Below are 10,000 nucleotides of genomic sequence, written 5' to 3' on the forward strand. Positions count from 1 at the left end.
AGCCAGCTGATCACTGGCTAGTTAACAAGCTTGTTTACATTCTGGAACAAATGTACTGTTTGGAATCACCTGTTTTCTAGTTTTCTGAAAGAAGTGGGCCAGAATGCCTGTCCTCTTTTGCTCTTTCTCTCTCTCTCTCTCTCTCTCTCTCTCTCTCTCTCTCTCTCTCTCTCTCTCTCTCTCTCTCTCTCTCTCTCTCTCTCGCTCTACTCCTTTCATTTCTGAAATCCTGATTTTGGGTTCATTTTAATTTGGTCTTAATTGCTAACTGCTCTCTTGATAGGGTGGTGTGAGAAATTAAAGGAAAGACCTAGTCTGGTAATATTTATCTCTATAACAACAGAGAGTTCCTGAGGTCCACCACCCACTGTGTACCACATAAGCATGGCCTTCTGGAGATACAGGTACTGAGGTAAACTTTACTGAGGTAAAGTTATTTAATTTAAAAGTTACTCTTGTTAAGAGGGATCTGGCTGGCCTTGCAGGTCCTCCTCAGCCATTCATTTACAGTCTCTCATGTAAAGTACGTAAAGTTTCAGTGTAAAGTACATGTTCTCCCTGGCAGGAGCCTCCTGTTCCAGCCTCCCTACTCGTTGAGCTACAGGAGGAGCCGCAAGCCTTAATTGGCCTCTATTAAACAAGCCGCGTGTGCTCTAAAGGACGGTGCAGGGGAAGTGCCACCCAAGGCCGCGTTAGCTCAGAGTTGACCGGCGCACTGCAGTGCACTTTTGCTGACCGCAACGAACTCCAAACCACGAGAGACTTCACTTAGCTTCCAGTAGACGCATGAAGCAGACGGGAAACATTAAACATAGTCAGTAACGCGTTTCGAAAGATCAGCACATAAAGAGGACGTTGCATTACCCATAATGCAGTGGGCAGGCGGGATTTGAAGGCAACACACCGCCTGGGTTCGGTTAGTAAACATGCCGTTCAGCTGCATGTGCGCTGAGCAGGAGTTCTGCTAAATCAACTATCTCGCTTTTAGTGTTAATCTACTTAATTTTCCGGAGTCGCGACGAGTGCGGATGAGATCAGGAGGAGTGTTGGAACAATAAACGCTCCCGGTGATTTATCCGTCCCGATCGGGGAGGGGTTGCCATCACTTACGCAGCTTCACTTTGATCCGTCTCAGCCAGTCGATGCCTTCCTCCAGGAGACCTATCTCTCTGTCTCTCACTCTCTCTCTCTCATTCACTCTCACTCACTCTCTCCCCTTCACCCGCATGAGGCCACCGACAGATCAATTGTTGCCACCCCTCCCCAGCAAACTCCCCCCAACCCCACCCCCACCATCACCACCCCCCTCCGCCCCCTTCAAAGTCAAAAGGAGTTATTGCTAATTCAGGTGGGGAAAGAGAGGGATGGAGGTGCTCGTTCTCCTCTGGGGATTCTTCCTCTACCTTGACTGCATGCTGCAATCACAGCTCCAGAATAGCAATGACTACACTCAGCACTCCGGAAGGGAAAAGGGGAAAAAAAATAAAAACAAACAAACAAAAACAGAACTATACGTAGGACATGTTTTATTCGTGACGACTCCGTCGTCTGTTCGCGTAACGCAGCTATGTAGCATAACTGTGATGAGCCCCACAATCACCAAAGGAGAGACACACGTCACTGGGCTTTTTTATTTATTTCGGGGGGGAAATTAAACTCGTATAGGAAACTGGGTGTAGTGGTGCAGACAGAATTTGAGCTTCATTGTAAGTGCACTGTCATTACTGTAGATGCAGAATGGGTGTCTGGGGAGGAAAAAACGCAGACTTAATCCCAAACATATCAGCACTGTTTATGAGATTTTATTTTATTATTATTATTATTTTGAAGATCTAAGATTTTTGTCAGCTTTTCACAGTTGAGATGCAGCAAAACAACAAGCAGAATTTGTGCCTGTCAAAGACGGGGGAGAATACACGCTTCTCCCTTTTGCTTAGACCTCCGCAGGGCAAATTTCATTATAATAGATTCTTTTTTGACAGACACTATTTGAGTGCAGTGTGCAACTAATATTGTGGCATTAGCCATTCAGAATTTCAATTATTTCTGGAGGAATAAACTGGGGGTGAGTCAGGCAGTCTCTGCCAACAGAATTCAAGACACTTTAATCAAATGTATCACATTATTCTACAGTTTTTTTCTTTCCTCTTAAAAATCCTCACTGTTCTACGCACCACCAAACTGAGAGAAAAGTTGTTAAGTTGGTAACTTCTTCACCGGAATATTTGGGTGATGGTGGGTCTCTTTTGGATGATTACGAGCAGATCTGGCAACCGCAGCGCATTGTAAATCAGTGGATTTCATCCACAGCAGTAACAAGCTTGAATAAGCCCCTGGTACTCAGCGAGATTGGCAGGAGTTAAGCAGAGGTTGTGTGTGTGCTGATTGCTTTGTAAACACTAGGTGGAAAATGGAGGCCATACAAATGCAAACAAGATGGCTGACTGAGGAAGCACAGGTGGCGGAAGAGGTGTGAAAGCGAACAGATACAGCATTCCGCCGCGCAGCGAAAGTGTTCGCGGGCCACAGCCGCCTTGTCTGTTTATTTATTTATTTATCCTACCAAACGCCTGAGACTGTACACAATTTTCAGATTTTGGTTACTCTTCAGAAGACGTCAGAAGATCGGCTGCGTTCCAACCCCGTTGTTTACGGGGTTGTGGAGGTAAGTAGACGTCTAACAGGAAGGCCCTGTCTTTATGCCCTCTCGCACCTCAGGGCATAAAGAATAAACAATACATATCCAGACGCCAAATGAGGGGGGGTTGCTATTGGGCGGGAGGTCATTCAACTGAACTGTAATTTGACTGGAATATATGTTCTTAACCTTGTTCAGTTTAATTGATAACAAGATCTCCATGTCCTTTTGTGAGAGTCAGTACAGGATAATCATAACCCTAAACAAATGCCATATGTAACAGTGCATATTTCTTCTCATAAACTCAACCCTCTATTACATCATCAAGCTGAATTCAATAGCAAAGCTTACAAGATGCAATATGCTCAGAAATTCTGAGCATCTGTAGTTTATATAAAACCACCTGAATCCTGTTTCATAGCGTTTATCTCCTCCGCTGTCCTCCTGGCTTAGAGGAGACAAATGTCTGTAATACATTTATTTGAAATGGTCCGTGGCTGCGGAAGATGAGACTGCCCTCTTTAAACCTGGCCTCAGAGATACTAGACGAGACAAAGAGTTCATTTATAGGGGCTTATTCCATAAATGAATATGTTCTCCAAATGTTATCGGCATTCTTAACCTTTCTCTGACAATCTCATTTTGGGGAGAGAGAGTGTCTGGAAAGGCACGAGAGAAGGATTTTTCCTAGGAGGAAAATTATTCGAGCAATAATGTGAAGTTATGTAAGCTTATTACGCGTCTACCTTTGAAGCATTCTGGAGATATTTGTTTTTGTTCTGCTGATGACCTCACGGTTGTAATAGTTGGGCTTTTGACACCCATTACAATCTGTGAAATCAAATTTATCTGCTTTGTTCACTAACTGCTCTCTTAGAGTAAATTTAATATTGCTCTCCGTAGCCAGGGATTCTTTTTGCATGAAATACTGCAAAGTTGCTGCATTTACTTTGATGGATTTTTAGACGTTGGCCTAAAGGAAACCAAGAAAATACAAAACATGAAATTTCCAATGTTCATTATATCGCCTGTAAGGTGTGATGCCACTTTAAATCATTATTAAGATTTTTGCCTCACCAACAGAATCTAACTGTACATTTGAAATGCTCACAAGGCCTGTATTGAGTTAGCCTACTAGAAACATGGTGCTTTATAAACCCACTGAACCTCGTTAGAGACATAGCAGTCATAGTGAGGCCTTGTTTTCCTGTCAGGCTGTGAACCCCTATGACACTCAAGATTTGAGGCGTCCATTAAGACCAAGCGACCCCATCGACTTCCCAAGGCAACAGATTTGAACGGAGCTAAATCAGACCTGACCTTTCTCTGGCCTGGTGGCAAAGGTCGTGCGATGAACCGTTTTGCCGGACACACTTCATATTTAGAGAAAGAGAAAGAGGAACAGATATATCCAACTCAAAAAATCTGCACGACTTCCTCCCTGCAGCCAGTCACCTGATGACACTGAAAATCCCACACGATATTTCCATCTGAGCAAGACTTACAAAAGCAATGCGTTTAAAAATGGAATATGTCGGCGGACCAGGTCCTTGGTGAATCTCACCCGCCGCCGTTCGGATCGTTCCTGCGGCAGTCTCGTGTCTGGAGTCCTAGAACCGCGTGCGGATTATTTGTAAATCCGAGCATGATCTGCATCGTCACATGTCCAGGCATGCATTATTAACGATGTGTGTATAGAATGTCTCAGGAATGCAAGCCCACGTTGTGAGCTCGTTCAAGCAAGTAAGTCACAAATAGCGATTCATAATAAGTAATCGATTTGACTCCCATGAGCTCCCAGCGGTGTGTATGTGCTGGGCAAATGGCAAAGCTTTCACAACAATCCCCCCTCCAGGCAAACTACGCTATTATACAAAATGTACCTAATGGATGAGATGAGAAGAAGAATAGGGAAAAACAAAACATGCCAATTTGTGCCCGAGCCCGAAAACCTAAAGAGAGACAGAAAGAAAGAATTGTAAACATCTTGAAGCAACACAGAGTGATGCTGTTTACTTTTTCCTGGTTACATGTACACCTTTTTCGTGAAAGAGTACTGCTCCTCGAAATTTGATCTCCCTCAGAAAACCTCCATTTTAGAAGCAAGGGTACAATAACAACATTTATTCTCATTTAGAAGGACACCCCGGGGGACAGGGGGACATGGACAGAGCAGTTACATTGGGGGTTAATGCGGCTTCAGGGACAAGCAGTCTAAGGCAGGACTCTTCAAAGCATGAGTCCTCTGCCATTTTGTTTTTCCTGGTCTCAAGCCTTTAATCCAACACCCCTTAAGGACAACAGACACAGATGATTTTGTCGGATATTGCTCAGATGTAAAGGAAGCTGTAACAACTAAGCCTACCCCTCCCCTTACCTCCCCTAACCTCAGATGAGAGAACTTCTCCCAGTCTTTTTAAGTTCATGAGAATGTGCTGTTGTGAAGTCTGACGTGGCTCCTTCAATGTTAGAACAAAGGGGTTAAAAGGGTTAGAACGTTGTCACAAAATTGCACAGGGCACCTTTGGTCTGTATGAGTCTCAAGCCGTGAGCTAGCTTATATTATTCATGCTGGACACCAGACCACCGTTTAACGGGGCTGGCTTGATCACCCAAAACGCTCTCGTCTCCCCCGACTCCGAGCTCTGTCGGGTCGATCATTTTTGTCCTCACGTTTACTCTCTCATTTTCAGATCCCGTGGTAGAGGGTGGAGGAAGAAGAGCGATCATTCCCCTCTGAGCTTGGCTAATTGGAAAGATAAAAACAGGAAAACGAAAAACCCAGCTTTGAGGGTCCATCCCATAAATTTTGGCCATGGACAGTGGAACCGTAATCTGGGTCTTGGCTCATCGTCAGTCTTCCAATGCCAAGTTTCCTCGGGGTATCACATTCCTTCCTCTGGGCCTTCTTCCTCGAGTTCTTTCTCTGAAACAATGTCTGTAGAACGGTATCTCCGGTACAGTAGGGTGCATACCACTGCTATTCCACTCCTGACAGGTTTGATTTTTCTTACAGAAATTCAAACGCTGACTCTCCCCCTCATGCCCTCAAGGTATTTCATGCACGCAGAAACAAAATAATAAACTCTGGTGCTTTCGTACTCGGGGCCAATCTGTGCAAACACCTAGATGTTTTTCTCATTCTGTAGTTGTTGCTGTTTTTGTAGCTATTGTTTTAGATACCAGATTGACTTAACCAGTCCCATACCAATCATGAATCATGACTGCAGAGAGACGCATGTGTTGTGCACGAATCTGGCGAAGTGAAACCCCTTTTCAAAGCCGTGCGCCCCAGGTTGACCTCATCATCTGCTTTCTAAATTACAGAAGGTACTCGTTCCTTCGGGAGTTTCTCCAACTGTCCTTGTTTTCACTGGGCGGGCAAGTCCTGCTACAGACTAATTACCAGAGACTGACAGCAGGCCACGGAGGAGGCACCGGGTCCGTTCGGATCCGGGGCGAAGTGTTTTGAGCTCGGTAAACACTCGCTCGCGGGTCAGCACTACCCATATGGGCCTGGAGGGATGAGCTGTAGTTAGAACGGTGCGACTTGCATGCCAACCAGGCCCGGGGTCGGTTTTGGGTGGTGCGGCGGTCTAGGCGGAGGGAGCAGAGACAGAAGGCACGCACTGATTGAGCAGGCCCTGGGAGACGCAGATAACAGCCTGCAGAATTCCCCGCACTCAGGAGGAACTGAATGCCAAGCCAAAACAAGGGGGAAAGGCACCTCGCATGCAGCCCTGGGTGGTGTGTCCATATGACTTACACACACGCCAACATATCAATACACACACATCACACCCATAACTAACCGTCGCGAGAGGCCTACATCATCACAATGGCGATTCAAGTGGATGGTGGCGAAGATTTCAGCCATCTGTGCGTGAGCTACGAAACGAACATACAATGTTATCCTGAATAGGTTGCCATAGAAATATCGGAAGCCTTTATTTCCGACTCCCACCTCCCGTACCAAAATTCTTCCCTATCTGTCCCTGTCCGTCTCAACATTATTGCTTTCCTGACTATAGTAATTTGACAAGCTCTGTTGTGTTTGGCGGCCTGGACACCAGCCGTAGATATCGGCGTCTTCGTTAATGTGAGGAGAAGCAGAGTGCTGGCTGTCACCGCCCATTTTGCCCCCGCTAATGGAACACTATTTGGCTTTTTAAGGTCCGAGCCGGCCAGAAGTGATTTTAGATAAGGCTTCATTAAAGTGTTGGGTGTCTGGTGCTCCTCACAGCCAATATGCCAGCGGAAATTACCTCCCTAATATTGAATTCACAGGAAAGCAGTGGACATCAGGGCCCTTTCCTGAAAATGATTCTTATTGTTAATTCTATGACTCACCTCCTGTGTAAATTATTGCAATAAATTTGCCAAAAAAAAAAAAAGTAAGAAATGTGCACCAGAAAAAAAAATGGTTATGTGCAATCTTATTTGCATAATACTCATTTACATAATCACTTCTACTAATGTGTTATTGGTTACATTTGAATTTGCAAGAGAAACATCAAAATTACCACAACCCCAAGTGAATAATAAATGAACCCAAGTGAACACAAATGAAATACAGATGTATTATTTTCCGACGGGCCGAACGGAGCTGGAATCAGGCTGAGGAGTCATCTTTTGAAAGACATCGAGAGCCAACACCCAGAAACACGTCTCCTCTGCTGTACTGACTTTAGCAGTGCAGCTGGCGTTTTTTAAGGCCAACCGTGTGACTCCTCGCCCTGTCGCCCTCGCCCGCTTCTGACCAATCGAGTTGCAGATCTCTCCATCTCCCAAAAGCCTTGCGCTCGTTAAACATGCACCGCTCCAATCCTCGCTAATGAATCCGAGTCAACAATGAATAATGGATTGTGTCGTTTACTTAAGTCTGCCGTTTCTCTAATCAGAAAATCACACGATGAAACTAATAATTAGTTTACCGCCGTGGTTCGCTGTGTCACCGCGTGGCCCTCAGCTGTCAGTTCGAAGGCTGCAAACCTCCAGATCGTGCTGATATGCATTTATCAGCGTGGCAAAGTATGAGTGGACATATCCAGTGTGCACCCATCCACCTCCTCAGGACAATGTCTGGAGCTGTTTGACTCTAATAACATTCCAACCAGATTTAACAATACGCAGCCAGAATAAGAAATGGCTCCCTGTCTCAAAACCTCAAACTTGATTTCCAGGGAAGAGATGGAGGAAAAAAAAGTACAGGCTCTGGCTATGGCCTCCATCTTTCAGCATGGACACTATGAAGGAAAGTGGACAGAGGACAGGACAACACACAGGAGACACGGCAGGGCCTTCACAAGAGGCCTGCTGAATGGTTGGTGAATTCACTGCTGTAGAATCGGTACTGGACCAGAGGAACATACGGAGGAACGCACCTGAAGGATCCAGATTGTGGTCGTAACTCTTAAGGTTGGGACGGAAGCCTGAATTAGTACGATTCATGCCACAACTGTGTCTGAAACCTGTGCGTAGAACCGCATGACGTTCTGAATGTGGCATCTGCAACAAGACCAGCAATCAATTTGCGGACTACTAGCTTCTAAATCATGACTTCATGTCGTATTTGATTATTTGTTCAGCTATAACTGCATCATTCCCTGTTTAAGTCGATAACAGGCTAAGTATATAAACTTGTTCCAAAATCAGTGATAAAATACTCAGCATCAATAAAAATGTAGCCATGTGTACACTTACCTAAAGCGCTCCAACCTTTACAAAAATGAATTACTAACTAAAATGGAAAAAAAGACACTGTGCTGACATTTGAAGGCAATGCTGTAAGTGAAAACAAAGTAGCTTTCAGTTGATATAGCCCCACATGGCTCAAGGCAAGATGTATAACCTATCCGTACACCTAGCCATTACTTGTATCGATCCTATCCTGCGTCTAGCCTGATCCCTACCATTGTCTTTTATCAGAATTCGGATCTTAATTCACCAACAACTAGAACTGAACAAGGAATCTTTCTTCATGCAGGTTGTCTTACTCCCAACATCCGGGCCTCCGTTTGCAGCAGTAGTGTCTGCAAGGCTGTGCTAACCCCCACACTGTGTGCGGAACCCTTACCGAGTCCCCTGCACGAGGGAAGTTATCAAGCAGTGGCTCAGTCGTAGCTCACCGCGACTGCAGTGCGGGATCGTCGCGTGTGGGATCGCACCGTCGTACTTCGATACGGGTCGTCCATATGGATGGTGGGCAGGCCAAGTGCACTTAGCCAAATATCGAAGGAAGTGGATCATATGGGTCTTTGAAGGGTAAAAGAAAAAAAGACAAGTGTGCACTTGGCAGCTTTCTGATTAAGTGCACTCAGTAAGTCTAATGAAGAGGGTGGAAGTGTGGGTGAAGTGACGGTCTTCTGCCGGACTCCGTCTGCCGTGATTCAGCCATTAGCCATTCAGCCACAGTGAGCTCAGAAGGAGGGTCTCATTATTATTCTTTTGGAGTTGTAGCTTTGAGCGAGACAAAGTGAAGGGAAGAAGGGAAGAAACGCTCTTCCACAGCGCCACGGCTTCCTGTCCTACTTTTCTTTGAAGTTTCGATTATAAGGACTGAGCGTCCCAGACGCAAGTGAGACTTAAACCCCTGAAATCCTTCAGCAAAATGAAAACCTGATGCGCCGCAAGTTTCCTGTCAGATTTCTCTGAGTCTGTTTTAAGTTGACATTATTCGACAAATCTTACTTTTAAGGTCGTATGCCACTTTCACCTTGTTTGAGTTCTTTGTAGAGGATTCTTAGTAACAGCGAAATGACAACATGTACAGATTATAGACAAATATATATATATATATATATATATATATATATATATATATATATATATATATAAAACATCATTAAATATATAAGTAGCAACAAGAATAATATTTGTCTATTTTCAAGCATTTCAAGTTCATCTATGTCACAGAAAAACCGACATCTTGATCTCAGAGCTTCCGAGTCTTGCAACCTTCTAAGTGATAGCCCAAAGCCCTATCCACCAGGGAACTAGCGCCCCGGTCCGTCCGCCATCTTGACATATCTGTCCCCTTTACCTTTAAAAGCGCTAGCTGGATTGTAACTGTTTCTTTGTGACGCTGCTTTGATGGCGATTTCAGTTAGCGCTAGCCGCTGTGGACCAGGCCTGCTACGAAGTCGGAGGGCGGCAGGGCTCGTGTGCCTGCAAGCAGCCCGTCATCCGTGGCCGCTGTGTCCCATTACCTGGTTCTACCAACCACTTTCTTACCTGGAAATGGTCCTGTCCCTCATGGACCCAGACTAACAGGTGCACCAAATCAGGAGGGACATGAAGTAGAAAATGGGATCAGCTACAGATGAGGGGAAAGGGAGGGGGGTGTGTATGTGTGTGTGTGTG

General features: G+C 45.2%; 1 protein-coding gene across 1 annotated transcript in view; it reads right to left on the reverse strand.

Annotated features, from left to right (window-relative positions):
- The window catches only part of LOC143474597 (heparan-sulfate 6-O-sulfotransferase 1-A-like), a 17,406-nt gene that overhangs the window by 2,883 nt on the left and 4,523 nt on the right, over positions 1 to 10,000 (reverse strand). The gene's annotated exons all lie outside the window — the stretch shown is intronic.

Source organism: Brachyhypopomus gauderio, chromosome 14, assembly GCF_052324685.1.
Source record: "Brachyhypopomus gauderio isolate BG-103 chromosome 14, BGAUD_0.2, whole genome shotgun sequence".
Taxonomy (NCBI): Eukaryota; Metazoa; Chordata; class Actinopteri; order Gymnotiformes; family Hypopomidae; genus Brachyhypopomus; species Brachyhypopomus gauderio.